The 17,422-nt window shown below is 37.8% G+C and overlaps 1 protein-coding gene across 2 annotated transcripts in view; it reads right to left on the reverse strand.

The window, feature by feature from the left end:
- The window catches only part of glis1a (GLIS family zinc finger 1a), a 61,607-nt gene extending 46,045 nt beyond the window's left edge, over window positions 1-15,562 (reverse strand). The window contains exon 1 of one of the 2 annotated variants that reach the window (XM_003448442.5): window positions 15,306-15,559. The gene's annotated coding sequence lies outside the window, so the exon portion shown is untranslated. Of the gene's footprint in view, window positions 1-15,305 lie in introns of both variants that reach the window. The other variant, XM_025900535.1, reaches the window with a different exon arrangement.
- Between the last annotated feature and the right edge of the window lie 1,860 nt (window positions 15,563-17,422).

Genomic DNA, 17,422 nt, shown 5'->3' on the forward strand with positions numbered 1-17,422 from the left:
CCCGATTAGTCTTCCATCCCCACAAATATAGAATCTGCAGCTGGAAGGAAAAACAGAGGCCATCCATCAAAAAATAAAGATCCAGGTAAGTGTTATTTAAAACAGATATACTCTGAAGGCTGGGACTGGTTACAGTGGCCCTGAAAGCTCAACAGCTTAGAACAGACATGCAAAAAGACAAAACAAGTGATGTTTAACATCTTCACCACTGACGCAGCATTTAGAAAACAACAATGTAAACAACAAAATACAGAAATGAGCTGCAAATAACAGACTGAACAATGACAGACGGCATGTGAAATGGATAAGCGCTCTGGTTGTTGACCAGGTGACTCGTCAAAGAAGCCTGTGCGCTGTGGTAGAAAATGAACTTTATGTGCATTTATTTTAATTTTCTTATTACATAATACATCTAAAAGATTATGCTTCTAAAAATTAAAAATCATAGTTCACTTATATTTGGTTGCTTTTTCATTCAAGGTTGAGCAATACAGTTTACAATACAGTGCACATTTTACCATCAAACTTAGAGGAGATGCAGAAACCACCATCTGTTTTACAGTTGGTGAGCCCAAAGGCAGTGAAGACAGCATTTTAGGTCAGGAACGCAAGCACGATCACAGTCATTGATTTTTTTATAATCATCCTCATCTTGTTTTTTTATTGGTTTTCTTGTTTTTTCACACTTGCAGTATCACGCTCTGTTAATTTGTGTCGGAGGTTCGTTTCTGTAACATCCTCAAGCAAAACTTTCTCATTACCCACCTTGTCAACACATTTGTCTCCGTCGCCTTTATCTTAACCAAAAATGAATTTTCAAATTGAAGCCTTGCCATATTGACACTCTGACACTGTGGATGATGCACATTTGGACTTCACTAAACACTGGAAGTGGTCTACTTTTTCACAAGAAGAAGGCCTTGAAGTGGATTCAAGTCTAATTCAAATCAGACATGCTTATTTTCTCTTTATAGGAGCAGCAGCAACAGTTTTTGATCACACCTTGCATGACTATAGACATGTAGTATGAAATCATTTGGAATAGTTATAGGCCTGCAATTCAAATAAATGTTCCAAATAGAAAATTCATATAACTAATCATAAAACTGGCTTTGTTTAGCCCCAGGCACACAGGGCTGGACACTAATCGCCGACATGCATGCGCGAACTTCTTACTGAAATGTAGTGAAACTGTTAAAAGTGGGACACAAACCAAAAACAGAGACTGATTGCTGTCAAAATAAATGTTCCACCTTCTGAAATGTGTTAAATACAACTGTAAGGCACAATTTTTACTTTGAAAGCGAATAATCTCCATATCTGGTTTAAGTTGCACTTTTTCAAGTCATTACCACTCAACTAGTAGTTGTCAACTGTTTGCAGACAAGCTGGCAACTTCCAGTGTTTTTATAAATGTAGGACCTTTAGTGTTTGTTTTTTTTAAGAGAAAAATATATAGAGCCTAAAAACTGATCTTATCTGTATGCCTAAAAGCAATCACAAACCTCACTGGGTCACCAGTATAGCTTCAACATAAACTGAGTTTTTATGACGTGAGGGACAGAATATCAACATTTGTTTTTCACTTATTTTAATGCAGCGTTTCTGCTCTAATAATTCTGTTTTTGTTGAACTGCAAACCATGTTTAAAGTGATTCTTGCTGGTTGTAGACTTCGCAGTGGTGCTCTTGTTGAACATCACATAAAAGCTAAGTAACTAATATCCATCATCTGTGCTGGTAACTCAAACTTAACTATATAATCACCTGCAGCTGGTCTGAAGTTGAGATGCTTTAACGAAGTCGTGGCTTGTTTCCTGCGAGTGTTTCAGCTCAGTGTGCTGTGACCCCGTTTGCCTCGAGTCTCTGACGTGATGACTGTGGCTGGTGAAAATCTGACTCACTGGTAAAATCCCCTCCCTTATTTTGATATATTCAGTCACTTTTATCATTAGTATTTAACACTCCCAATTCCCTAACACCCCAGTCCAGTTAAGTTGTTTAAGTGAAGCCAAAAAAATTTTTGATTTCGAGAGGCAGTTTGGGTCAAACTAAGCTCACTGGGAGCAGGTGAATGATTCACTCTGGTATTGCAGAACATGAGGATTTGCTCTTGGGTCACAATTCATGCATGCCATCTTAATAAAAAGGTTTAAATTACTGTTGACTTTATTCACAGTAATCCTTCCTCTGCACTGAGACATTTAATAGCCCAGATAGGGCTTTTGGAAATGTGCAATTTACTGAAACTCCAAACTAAAGTCTATTTTACTGGATGAGCAGGAGGGATTTTGTTCTTTTGTTTCATTTTGAATTACATATCTGCGCATAGAAATGACCCATTTCAGTTTTCTATGAGCTAGTAATGAGTGGTTAACGTCACTGTTCAAGTGTGGAAAATGTGCGCGCACACAGACATTTGCACAGAAACTATGGTTGTAATAAAAATCGCTCTCCAGTTCAACAAAAAAGTTGCTTCACTATGTGTTTTTATAATAACGTAGCAGTGAGTGGCATTAGAAAAGCTAAAACATGAAGAGAATTGCACGTTGAGGCGCAAAGACGTGAGATCAGCACACTTTCCAGTGTTTCCTCGACTGTACAGAAGTAGGGGATGCACCAGCAAAGGGGAAAACCAAAGGAGGAGAAAAAAAAAAAAAACAAGAAATGATTTTATTTACTTTGTTTATCTAATTTATTTGTAGTTGTTTGTTCTTTCATTGCAGAGCTGCTTTCTGTCATGCGCTGTCACTGTAGTTTTACTCTTCTGTTCTGATTTTGTTTTAAGTAGTAAAACCTTTCAAATAAACACTATTTACACATTAAAAAGATTGAGAATTTGTCTTTTGGTGTGTTTTCAAGAACAACAAGAGGGTACATTTTGGTGTTGTAAATGACTCCCGAGTGGCCCGTTACTGGTGGAGACAAGCTTTTCCATGATCTCATTGCATTATACAATTTACTGTAATATCTGTTGCAGATTTAGAAAACACCATGTAGCACTGTTGACTTTGTATGAAAGATGGAAAAAGCTCTAAATCTGCATTCCCACTAATGACCAGCAGTGTGAGAATGGCCTTGTTCACTATTTTCAAGTCTTAAAATACAACAAGAGGTTCAATTTGTACATTATAGTCCTCGACAGACTACAGGAGGAGATGCTGTCCATCCGTCATCTAGTGTCAAACAACCAAGATGATGATGGCCAAATAGATGATGGAATTGGCAACAGATGATGCTTCATTGACTAAATCCATCTTTTATACAGAGTGTTTGCTTAACACTTGTAATTATCAGTACGTTCATTTGGTTGTAATTTCACAGATTAACAAAAGCAGATATTACGTTTTGTAATGAGGTGAAGCTGAGTGTAACCAAAGGAACAAAAAAGAATTTGTATCATACTTTTGACTTAGTAGCTCACAATTGTAAGAAACTTGCTCATATGTGAGAAATGACCACAATGATATAGGCTTTAGAGTCATGCTATTACCTGGTAATGTAAACTTTAAGTCCAAAAGTACCAAAGTCAAGAGTCCGTATAAAAATATGGAATGAGCTGAGCCAGGTTAGGTTTTGAAAACCAGATACCATGAGCATAGGATGGGTTTGACTGTGAAACTGAGGTAAACTACACACTCCTAAGGCAACAACTTATCAAACACAAAGTAGGCCGAACCCAGCGTCCTTCTTTTGCATCCTTCTGGAGATTACAGACCATTACACACCAAACATGTTGAAAAAGCAAAACTGACATGAAATTCAGAATGTTTTCAATGCAAACTTGCAACTTGTAATTAGTGTAATTAGTTTATAAACACAGAAAACATTATATTCAGAAAAAAAATATGAAAAAAAAAAATCATTCATCATCAAACATGAGCTTTATAAATAGGAACAATAAAAAGGAAGAAACAAGGATTCTGTGTTCAATTCAATTAAATGCTTAATTGTCCAACAAGGGGAAATTAGTTTAGCAGCAAGAGCAACAATAAGAATAAACAAAACAATAATAAAAAGTTCTTGTTCTTCAGAGTCGTGTTACCAAACCAAGCAGTGACACAGAAAGAAACACAGATTCAATAAAACATCTGTAAAACAAAGACAACATTTCAGATGAGACATTAAAAGATCTCATTTTCCTGAAAAAGAACATTCTTAGGTTCATCCAGTTATCACGACAACAGAAGCAGGATTTCATGGTTTGAACCAGGAGAGGAAGTTGTATCACGACTGCTGCATGTCAGTGGGGCAGTCCGAGCGCTTGTTGGCAGATTTGGGAACGCATTTGAGGAAGCAGTTAAAAAACTTCAGAGAGTCTAGCAGCGTCAAGCTGCGTGTCTCAGGTAGAATAGCATTGCTTTACTATTTGATCTGAATGGTCAGATCTGTTAGTTCACATTTAAAAATAAAACATAATCCAGGAAAAATATGTGGTTGGTTTGAACAGCTGTGAATGATGAGTGATATTTTTAATGCATGAAACATTTGCACAAAGCTTTGCGCTTGTGTGTAAAGGCCTAAACGGGGTCCATAACTTACTAAATGAACTTCACAGTGTATTCAATAAGACTTGAAACAGCAACTGAAACCATAAACTCAATAGGAAAGTGTTTACTTAGGTGATCAAAGCAGAGAGACAAGGGTCATTTTCCCATAGACTTTTATACAAACATTTTGCTGCTAGAGGAGTCACCCGCTGCTTCCCATCAAAAATATTTTAAGTTATAAGCACTTTCATAATGACTTCTATCTTTTATGTACAGGGTATGGTTTTTGGTTTTGAAAGGACTATAGCAATGCTTCTTGCGGCAAAATCCATTTTCCCCACTTGTGAATTGCATTCGTGTCAACAAGCAAGACGTAATTAAGTGATTTTCCTTAAAGCTGCGATATATCCGACTTGGCGCACAACATATGGAAGTATCGGCAGAAGTAAGCAAACACTAATACTTTATACTTGCAACTCTGCAATAAAACAACCTCAAAGTTATTATACTGGGTTCAAATTACACTCACACACAGTAGCTATTAATAGCAATTTTATTATGGGTCTCCTCTGTGACCAAAACAAATCCAAGTGCAACGCGAGAATGTGGAAAGACAGCAGAAATCTGCAGTGATGAGTGAGAATCAGCAGCACAAGTGGACTGGCAGCCAAAATCCCGAGTTTCCTAATGACATGAACACAGCATTATATTATCATGCAATTCCTGTTTGACGTAAGACCTTAAGCAATCTGTAAATTTTTTCTTAGGCAAGTGTTGAGATATGCCATTTCAGCTCTCAGCATCTGCGACACCAATTCACATTTCATTTTTCTTCCTTCGCTTTTAAACTCAAACCATAAAAAATATGTGGGTCTCTGCCTTTCCCTCCATCACCGCTCACCTATGCCGCTCCGGCCTCCCCTCTTGGCAAACCTAAACCTTTACAAGCAGGTGTGGATCTGTGAGAAACTTTGTTTTAGTGCAGATGGCAGGAAATTCCAGTGAAATGACAGCGGCTCAGTCTAAACCACAAGTTGTTGTGAGTAGCGCTCATGGACCAGATAGAGCAGGGCCAGCAGCAGCAGCGCCTATGGACCAAACTTGGACTCCTGGCCTGCCAGCGCCTTGAAATATGAGCAGCTTCACGAGGCGTCTGTTAAAACTCTTCTGCAATGGACTTATTCTGGTATGGTGGGTACTGACTGACTCCAGTGTGTCTTTCCAAACAAATTTTGGGTGGTATTTGGTCTGAGCAACCCTGTGAAAACAGATTATGTTTTACATCTAGTGGTTTATTGTAGCCGATGTTTGGTGAACCATCAGTATTTCAGCCAGTAGATCAGTCAGGGCAGCATCAAGCAACACTTTCCAGCCCTTCATGCAGGGCTCCTCCACATGATGTCATGGGAGAATTAGCGAGTGAAGAAGCCGCACATCCAACACTACAAAGCCGGGAATTTAAAGTTTGTTTTTATATAAATCTGGTTACATTGACTATATTGTTAATAATGTAATCTATTACAGTTAGCTGAATAAACAGTTTGACAAAGTTATGCGGTCGTGTTTAGGATAGCCTCAGTTTCACTGGCATCTTCTTGTCCTTGACCAATTTACCACTTTAGTTTCCCATTCAGTGGCTTTAATGTTGGTAAAATCAGCCAGTTCACCAGTGACTGACGGTGTCAGCCTGTTCCAGCTGTTCAATGCACTGATATGATAATTACACAGAGGTTTTTTGGAGTGCCACATTTGCCTCATATGATTTATATTTTTGCATGAGCTATCCCATTTAATCCACACCTAATTTTCTGTGTTTTTTGGGGGATTTTTTGTTTTTTAAATAATCCTGTCATCAAGTGGAAATATTCGACATGTTTTTCACAAAGTTTTAGCCTGACAAATTTTGTATCTTTGGAAATGTTGGGATGTGAAGAACAATTTAAAATGTTTTAAAAAGTTTCACCACAAGCTTGTTATACTGTTAACTCAAAGCAATCAGTCATTCAGCATCTCATGTATCAACTGAAGGTGTTCCTGAGATTTATTTTTCTTTACTATTAGAGGAATCTGACCAACTTTCCATTAACATGTAAAACTTTCCTTGTGCTGCCATGTAGTTGATATTTTTTTTAAAGCAGCAAAGAACATGAACATTGAAAGGGGACTTATTATTCTCATTTCCAACTTCACAGTTCAAAATAATCCTTGATTTTTTATTTTATTGGATGTTGGCACAGCCCCTCAGTTCATCCATTCTCTGAAATAAGTTGTTGTACTGATCAGAAGGTTGGTGGTTCGATCCCCCGCCACTCTCCAATGCACCCATTGGACTATAAATGTGTGTGAATGTTAGATAGAAAGCACTTAAGCATTAAAAAAAAAAAGTGCTTGTGTGTATGAGGTGCTTAGAGTGCTCTGGGAGAGTAGAATAGCAGTATATAAGATCGAGTCCATTTACCATTTAATCTGATATCAATGACATCTTGCAGCCAACAGCATTTGTGCTGTTGGCTGCAAGATGTAACCCTTGATAGAAAGTTGGATTTTTTTCTTATATCATCATAAATATAATTATAATATTGTGATATAATTTTGAAGCTGTATCACCCACGTCTATACTGAATTATAGTTCAAGTTACGTTTCACTGTATTTCTGCATGCTTTGTAGCTGTGCACGGCTATTTTATCTAAAGTGTGCTATCAAAATTATATTTTAAATATACTGTGACACCAGATGCTTTTGCCCAGTACGTGTGTGTGTGTGTGTGTGTGTGTGTGTGTGTGTGTGTGTGTGTGTGTGTTGTCAAAAACAAAGAAAGTGAATACAGAAGTTGTAGGAGTAATGAGCAATAAATCGTAGTGTGAGCTAGGAAAACATACACAATCAATAAAAGGCAGGAAGTCAGAAGTGTTTACAGCTGTTTAAAATGGCAACACTAAGACAGAACGAAAAGCCAGCAATCATAAAATGAAGAAAGCCACAATGGAGACATCCAGAGATAATGGTGAATTTTCTGGAAGAGAATCATAGTGTTGCGCTTGATTGTTCACATTGAAAATGACAGAAATAATTGCGTAACATCTGAAAGAGAGCTGAGAGAGAAGCCTGGTTTATTTCGTAGCTCCGCGCAGCTTGCTAATCACAGCGTGATTATCAGCTTCAGAAAGTTACAGAAATGGCTGGAAACGAGCAACTTTGATTAGATGTCGGGAAGGTCCATGTGTGCGAAACCATTTGAAACTATACACAGCCTCACTGTGGAGGTTAGGGTTTAATGACCTTCTACCTTCATCAGACCTAACATAGAGGTGATGGTCTTAAGCCTTAGAGTGGAAGCTTCACACAGTAATTACAATATGTCGAGAAAAGACAACTTTCTCAGTTGCATCAAAGAAAGAAAGAAATGCATGTGTCTACTTCCACATATGGAAATGAACTGATTACTGAGTACACTGTTAGAACAATAACAACAGCTTTCCCCAAAGGACTGAAAGTTTGAGTCATATCTCTCTACCTTATTCACTCACTTGCACTTGGATGCTGAGGAATGAATATGGCACAGTCACGCAAGAAAGGGGGGAGAAAAAAAAAAAAAGCACATCAAAATACTCATTAAAGTAATGCTTTTAACAAGTTCCAGGACACAATCTTAACTTTACTCCGAGTATTCATTTCAAAACAACTCTTACCAACCCTCTTCTTTGTAAGCATCAGTGAGAACTCATGTTTTACTTCAACATTTCTCCCTGCAGTTCCAGCAGACCCTACGCCACCTTTGAAACACTCCTTTTTTCGTTCTTTGAAAAAATAAAAATAAAAAATAAACACAGAAATGTAAATTGATTTTCTTCTGGGAGTAGATGAAAGCTGTATATGTCGCTCTGCAGATTCTTCAAGCCATCATTAATTTTGACAGATCTCTTTAATTTAACTGCTATATTTGTTATGCTTGTATGTTAGTCTTAGGAGGTTCCCAGTAATAATATTTGAACTTTATTGCAACAACTCCCTCTGCATTGAGTCTGTTACTCTCTTTAGTGCACACGTCCCAACACAAACTAATGCAAAAAACAGCACATCATGTTGCTACTGGCAGTGGCTACATGCTCTGTAAGAAGTATACTTTTAATTTAACATAATAATTTTGTCATTTTTCTAGGACAGTTCCTCTTTGTTGCCGAGTTATTTACCAATCTGTTTGCTTGGACATTGTTTATTGCTGCTGCATTGATTTAATCACTTTCTGCTCTGCTCTCTTGCTGCTTCTGCTCCAACCTCCTGCTGAAGACCCCATGGGAAATAAATCAATTAGCTTTATTCTATTATCCTTTATGAAAATGTGTTCATCTTCAAAACTGTACTGTATCAAAAGAAAACAGAGCTTTAAAATATGGGACATGTTTTACAGCTCATGTCGACTCTTAATATATCCTAAACTGCACTTGCTTATATTTTTTTCATATGTAAAAGTGGAAGAGGTCTCCCACAGAGGATTACTGCCAGCTCTGCCTTTACCCAACAGCTTTAATCTGTTAGATCAATCATTGTTTTGGTTTTACGGCCTACGGATGTATTATTTTGGTTTACTTTGACCACCACGCATGGCTTTCTATTCAGCATGAAGCCCTAAAAATACCCTAAACACCACCTGCTAAGGACCAAAAGAGAGGCAGACATAGATTAGATTTGAACACAGTGGACCATTAAGCAGACCAAAGGCCAGACATTTTCCTCAAAGTTGGTGAAGACCAAACACAGAGCTAGAAGGAGCTAAAAGGAACTCACCAGTCACTGTGGAAGGTATGCCAATTTAATTCCTCATTAATTCTATTGTATTCTATGCATTTAGGCATGACCACATGCTCAAGACAACCTCCTGAAGGTCAAACCGAGCATCAAACCCAGGAAGAAAGGTGATTTCAGTGAGTTTGAACGTGACAGGATTGTTGGTGGCAGACAGGCTGGTCTGAGCGTTTCAGAAACTGCTGGTCTTCAGGGATTTTCCCACATAGTCAGCTCTAGGGTTTACAAAGAAGGGTCCAAAAAAGAAAAAAATATCCAGTGAGCAGCAGTTCTGAGTGAGAATGCTTTGTTGATGTCAGAGGAGAATAGGCACACTCTTTCAGGTTGTTAGAAACGCAATAGTAACTCAAATAAACTCTTTACAACCAAGGTATGCAAAAGATCACCTCTGAATGCACAACATGTCAAACCTTGATGCAAATAAGCTGCAGCAGCAGAAGACCACACCAGAGCAAAATTGGACAACAAAAGACTAAAAAAAAAAACATTCCCTCATCTGATAAGTCTCGATTTCTGAGATAAAATTCAGATGGTAGTGTCAGAATTAGGTCTGATTATTGCTGCTGACCACGTCCAATCCTTTTAATGAACCCATCTTCTGATGACTGTTTACATCAGGATAATGCATGGCGTCACAAAGCCCAAATCATGTCACAGAGATCACTGTACTAAAATGGCCTCCACAATCCAATAGAGCACCTTAACTACGTCTGCTCTCAGATTGGGACATGCTAGCTTTTCCTGGCAGGACTTTTTGATGACGTTTCTCCTCTTCACAAAGTAACATGTAATCTCACCACACCAAAAACTTTTTACTGGTTCGATGCCTATGGAAGCTTATTTCCACCACTGAGAAGAGAGAGAAAAAAAATGGAGCTGACTAGCAAAGCCACTTTGAAATTTTGAATTATCTCAAAATTTCAACATAATACTTAGAAATTTTAATTTTCTTAGAAGTCCCCTATGACTGAGACCCCTAAGCAGGGTCGATCTATGTCCTTATCCTCACCTATGGTCACAAGCTTTGGGTAGTGACTGAAATCATGAGATTGCATATACAACTGGTAGAAATGAAAGAGTGGCTGGCCTTTCCCTTAGAGACAGGTTTAGGAGTTCTACCACCCGAGAGGGGCTCAGCCAGCTGAAGTGGTTCAGGCATCTTGCAAGGATGCCTCGTGGGTGAGGGCATGTCCCACCAGAATAAGGAGGCCCCAGAGCAGACCCAGCCAACGCTGGGGTGTTCCACCAAAGCCGGAGGAGGTAGCTGAGAAGCAGGAAGTCTGGGCGTCCTTGCTTTGGTTGCTGCCCCCATGATAATGGATTTTCTCAGACGTTTGACTTTGCAAGACAAACTTTTCAGATAATTAACTGAAATTTTTACTTCTGGATGGCAAAAAGAAAAACATTTAAGCTTCCATGGAAATATAGTCAGTAATAATTTCTTACTCTACTTGTGTTTTTAAATGGTAGCTTAAAAAACTGCGGGGTGCATTATTGCCACCTTTTAACTTTAGTGATATGTGAAGCCTAGATTATAATCTGTTGTGGACATGGATAGCTGGAGACTCGATGGCCCATCAGTCTTTGAAGTCCACTGGAAGTTTGCTGCCTGGGTGGGTCCATGGTTGGTACACTGTAATGTAAATTCTGCGTGGGCATCCCCACCGACTCCAACTGTCTCCAAACTCCAAAATTTACATGACTGGGACCCCAGCGGACTATATAGACCCCAGCGGACTCATAGATATGGAAAGCATAAACCCTGCTTTACAGCTTACCAACTGCTGAGGGGGAGAGGGTTGTACCTGTATAAGTATCTCTTGTACTCCACTACATTTACACTATTTGCTTTATAATAAACCATTTAAATTCTGGGAACCAATTGAATTTTTTAAAAAAAGCTTTAATCCACAATCCAGTATGGTGTTGAAAGTGATTGAAGGCATCTTTGAGATTATTCACTGTTTATCTCTTGTTCAAACATTGACTTCTAATGCATTTAAATATTTAAGGTATCTGAGTTTCAATCAAGTCCAACACAAAATCAACAAAGCCCAAGGAGGAGCCTTTCCCTGCAACACAATCTGGATTCATTTCTAAACCAGAGAGACTATAGATACATTCATACACTCCCGCACACATTTCTTTAATAAATCTGTTTTCATGTGCTGTGAAAATAACCTCGAGCATGAATCTGGGGTTTATAATTGTCATTTAGAGATAAAGTACCCTCCTTGTATTAACTGGAACTCCTATAATCCCACTAATTCACTGGACTGCGCAAAGAAAAAAAGTTCTGGGAGTTGAAATAATTTCCCAAGTAAACATGATTTAAAAAGACATTAGCCCGCAGTTAATAAACACCAGAAACAATGTTGAAACAGTTACCTCTGATACTTGAAGCGAGTTGTATTACCCAGCTGTGTCACCCTTGGGTGTTGCAAAAGAGAACGCACCTCTGGCCAGGAATAATATTTCTGAACGAAACCAAAATGACTCTGTGCTTTTAGGGCAATCACTGTTAATGTCCATGAAAGGTATGCAGGGGTTGGGCAGCTGAGAAAAACAAGTGACGACCCATTTCATCAACATGCTCTGTCATAAAACAACAGCTCGAACTAGCATGAGATCGGATGTGACAAATTCAGACTCCAGGCTGTTTTTTCAAAGACGTGGAAACAAATATTTATATATGAAAAAGCAAATTAAATTCTTGCCTAACACTAATTCATCCCATATGACCCAGGGTTCGCTGCAGCTTTGAACTCTTAATTAAATACATTAGGTCATCCTTCCCTACGTAATGTAAACACAAGTATTAAGAGGGCTTTCGAAACAAAGCGTATGACTTTGAAAGACCTCTAATGGCCACCAGAGGGAATCGCATTAGTCATTTTTTTTCCCCCAGTAAAAATCTGATCAGATTATAGACAAATTTGAATTAGCAGGTTTTTCCCATCAGCTGGTTTTACGCAAATTTAGAGAAGTGGGTGGAACAAGATTAGATGATCAAAAGAGGAGCAGTAACTGACTGCATTACAACAAACTTATTTCAAGAATTTTTTTGTGTTTACAGTTTTGGGAAAATGCCGCATTAAAAGCCGCCGCTAAAGGCAGCTTTGCACAATTTTGGCAACACTGTCCTAGATTGGTTTTCAATTATCTATGTTGTTTTAGCTATTGTAATTTTTCCAGTTGCTGCTTTTAGTTGTTGTGTTTATGTTCAATGTTCTGTTTGTATTAAAATGTTGTATCTTAAAAAGATAAAGAAGGACACATTTTGAATATAAGCTATACATCTCCTGACTTGGCTCAGAAATCAACAGAAGCACATCAGATAAACAAAACGTCAGATAAACAAGTAAACAAACATGCATGAATGCAACTTTTTCCAGTTCCGATACGATACTGACACCTTGACTAAGGGTACAGTAAGACACACTATGTTACCATAAATGCAATAAAAGCTTCTCTAAAGCATCAAACCGAACATAGCAATAGTGAAAGCTAGCAGGAGAGCGAAACTATCAAGGAAAGATTTGTCAGTGGAACTTTTCAGTTGTGTCAATTCACTTGACCTTACTTAGCTGACTTAACAGCTTGTGGTTAAATCCCAAAGTGCTGCAAACATGCAAATAAAAGCTGTTGCTGTAACAAGTGTGAAATAGCTCCAAACTAGCTGCTAGTTTCTACCATGTTGTAGCAGTGGTGTGGGAAGAGCGAAGGAGTAAAACACAGGACGTAATTAAACAGGTCCTGTTTTAAGGCAAGGGATCCGCTAAATCTATTCTAGTGTTGTAGAACAGATTGTCACTAACACAGGACAGTGTTTTGAGTTAAGATGGGACTAATGTGAGCTCACCTGGAAATCCACACTCTACACCTTTATATAAATAAAGGCTAAAGAACAAGAGTAGATCAACATCGGATCTTAACCCAAAGGCTAGATCTGTGCATCCCTTGTTGGAAAATCTGTAGGTGATGAACTTTCGAAACTGGCTGAGAACAATAAGGATGTGAAAGGAACAATCTAAAGTCTTTAATGCATTTTTGCTTTGGGGGATTTTTTTCTTGCCTTTAACATTTTTCTTTTATATAAAAAGGTCAGAAAATAGTAAAGATTGCATCAATATTTCCAGAATCCAAGAGCATCATTTCATTCTAAATCTGAGGGCAAAAAAAGAAAAGAAAATACAAAACTGATGGTGACAGCATTAATGACATGACATGACATGAAGAATTGCCCAAGACTTCTGAAAATAATGACGTGTTGTGATTAAAAAGTTGTTTTTCCAGTGCATTAATCTCTGCTTTAGGCCTAACATTTAAAACAGCAGCATGAAGTCAGATATTATCACTAAAAAAAGACAGCGAGCAAAGAAAAGAACTCAAGTAATGTATTTGAGAGGGAACTGTATTCTTTTTAAAAAACAAACCTTGCTGCATTATTAAACATCAATTCTTAAAGAGAGTAGCATCAAATTACACCAGGCTACAGCTCAAGAAGCTCTCCAATATGAAATGCATGAATGGAGTCCTTGAATCAGAAGGATATCGGGACCCACATTTCCTTTTCTCATCTTTATTAATCTGTATTAATAACACTTGATGTTTGCAAAGATATTATATGAAATTCCCACTGCCTTTAACCTCACAATGTTAAATAATTATATTTTTTAAAAAGTCTGTGTATCCCGAACTGGATTCACTAAAAAAGAAAAAAAAAAACCTGCAAATAAGTAATCTTCCTAACAAACAGGAACCAATACCATAACCCATTCAGCAGAGGTAATTAATGAGATCGCCAACAATTCATTAACCAACATATTATTCCAACTACAAAGCTCGTTGGTCTCTCAGTTCCTAAGGGAAATGATGACATTTCAATATATACTGGGGATCAGAGGGGGCTTCTCAGGAATTGGGTTACAGCCATGTTGTAACCCAATGACACATTTTGAATCTGCCGTTTACATTTTGAAACCGGCAATAGGAAAACAATCCACTAAAACTGAAATGTTATTGTTATTTTCTCTCCCCGGTGAGAAACTGAGGCGAACATACAGCACAACTGTCAGGCCAAGCAAATACTTTAGGTAGAAACAAACCTTGGCTTGCTGCTGATTTCCCGCTCGTAGCACCATGGTCCATGTGAGAACTTGAACAAACAATCTGAGCATCTGGTGAAATAATCGGTGAGTCATCGGTGTTGACCAACAACCTGATCAACCTCCCAAAAGCATATTAAAGTAACTTAGTGCTTTCTGAAAAAGCCAAAATCTTGTTTATTGCTCCTTTAAGAGTCACATATATATAACATTAAATTAAGTTAATAAATTATCAGTGATTCCCCATCTCAATGTACATCTCAAAACCATGAATTCCCAGCACAAGCTGGATGTCAGTGACACCATAAGACTAATGATTAAAACAAGCCTCCTCATCTGTTTGCCTCTCAGTAAGCCAGATTTCCACCCCCCGCGCAGCACTTTTCATTCCAGCTACATTACATAAATCAGCAGACTGCAGAGGAGTGGAAAGGAAGAGTCCCATAAGTAACAGGAGGGAAACTATCACAGGGAACCATTTGGGCATGAGCTCACTATAGTGTATAGCTCTTAATTGCCTTCCTCAAATGCTTGTTGCACAATCAGAATAAGTTCTTGTGTAATCCAAGATACGGAGGTAAGATTAGACCTGATAATAACATTTCTTGAGGACAGCGTGGAACTATTTTCTTCCACCCAGCGATGGGTTTCCTCAATTATCATAAAACTCCTGACAGGTCACTGTACATTTGCATCCATCATACATCAGCTGGAGTCCATTTACAGAAACTCTTAGTTGGTGGGGGTTTCGTTAGGAGAAAACACATCATATTGTTTCAAACTTTTACATTCAACACACAACATAAACCACGTGCTAACGCGTTAAACTCCATGACAGAGAAAAAAGTCGTGAAAAAAACTTCATAAAAGTGCAGTAAAGTCACATCAGGCCAGCTGTTCTTACCGTGTGGTGTCCACTCATCAGCTTGTTGTCAGTAGGTCTTTGCCTTGCGCTGACTGCACGCGGATTGTACTTCCCACTGTCACTGCAGAGCTCTCGGCTCACGAGCTGCAGCTGCTTAGCTGCCCGCGCGCGCACTCACGAACTCTCTCCCCTTGACGTGAGCTAATATACGTCTGTAAGCATCTGTTACTGCTTTTAAAACTCTTTCATAATGCTGCGTATGAAGCGCTCATTGAGTCTGTACTGTTTTAACAGTGAGCAACGAAGTAAAGGAACGAAGTAAAAAGAGTAAAAAAAAAAAAAGGTTTATAAAAACGACTTTGATCAGGGGCGTGTCCAGAGGGGGGATATGTGGTGACTCTAAATATGATTGGCCCCCAATCTGAGTTAGAGGGAAAATATTAATAAAACAGAGAAATGTTGAAGTGCTTTCATTTTATGTTATCCATGCAGCCAGTATGTATGGAAGCTTGTTTCCACCTATGAATTAAAAAAAAAAAAAAGCCCTCTGTAAGTCAGAATTTCAGGTTCGGTCTCTCAAAATGTACCTTTACTAATCCAAACTCCTAAGAAAAGAACTTGGATTTTTGTGTTGTTGAGTTGAAACTTTGAGATAATCACTCAAAAATGTCAACATAGTCTAACAATCAAGAATTTATTTTTCAGCAGAAGAAACAAGAAAGTTGTTTTTATTTAGAATATTTTTTTCTATTGTTGTTGGTTTAGAAACTCAAGTTAAAAAAAATAGAGATAAATCTTGAAGTACTATTCTGGGATAGTATTTTTGAAAGAAAAGTTGAAATAATATTTCAAGTTTAATCTTGAACAAGGGTGACAATTATTTTAACTTTTTTCTTGAAATGGCACTTTGAGACTTATCTAAAAAAAATGATTTTAATCTCAAAAAGAATAATATCAACAAAATTGATATTGTGTGTGGGACAAATTTGGGCTACATCATTGTACCATACTGACCTACTTTATCTGCTCCTGTTTTTGGGTATATGAGATAAGAAACTTTACACTGATTGGTAAAATCGGTTTGGGAGTTTGTTGGTGTGGTAAGGATGGAGTTCTTGTAAATAAATTGTCCCCTTTGGCTGATCAAGAACAAAAGGAACACAGTTTTATACTACACTCTCAGACTGCTGTAGCCTGTTTACGTTCGCTTCAGGTAAATTCACCCATATTTGCTCCTGGACGGTGGCTTTTCATTTTAAAAGGAAAGTACGAGAGCATTTCTTTTTCCTTAGGATCAAAAACCGCCCAGGTGTGAGCTGTCTTGATGGAAGCTTGCACCTTCTACATGTAATATGTTGTATGTGTAAAGTATTGAGTTTTTAGTCATAATTTGGGCATGTATATCACTATAGTCTAGCTATAATAGACATAGATTTAAGGCATTTTTTTTAATACAGTCATCATTTAAATAGAAAGTTTTAACTTTAGTAAACCACACATGTGCCGAAAAACTTCTGACCCAAATTGTTCCCGCTTCAGTTAGTGAAAAACGTGCTCCACAACAGTAGGCTCATTTCATATCATTCTAAGTATTATTACACTGAATCAATATATATCTGCAAAGCTTAAAAATGGCTGTATAATGCTTCTTTTCTCTTTTTCCAGTGATGTGAGGAAAGTGAAATGGACTAGTTTCATGTCTGTAGATTTCATGGTTAAGAAGCTTTAAGTATAATTCATAGTAAACCTACTTCAATCAAATTGGAACATTTGGTAGTTTTAACCAACCTCACAGGGCAAAATCTCTAAACTGTTAATGAGTACTAGGAAAAATGTTTTCCATACATACAAGCTGTTTTTATCACTGTATGATTCTGATAGAAGTCCACTTTCTTATTGAAGAATGGCTATTTGATATGTTATCCTGGCGCTAAAGTCAATAGAAAGCATGTTGACTGTAAATCAGTTTATTGATTATTAGCACCTGCAGCACTCGGGTCAGAGCAGAACGTTAAATCTAAAGCAGCTCCAGACGTGCTCTAAATAGTATAAGCCTCTTAAGACAAATGCATCTGTAAAACTATAAGTATGCATAACAGAAAGTTTTATTACGGTTTTTCCTCGTATGGTTTACCACTTTTCCTATAACTGAAAGA

This window comes from Oreochromis niloticus, linkage group LG18 (assembly GCF_001858045.2).
Source record: "Oreochromis niloticus isolate F11D_XX linkage group LG18, O_niloticus_UMD_NMBU, whole genome shotgun sequence".
NCBI lineage: Eukaryota > Metazoa > Chordata > Actinopteri > Cichliformes > Cichlidae > Oreochromis > Oreochromis niloticus.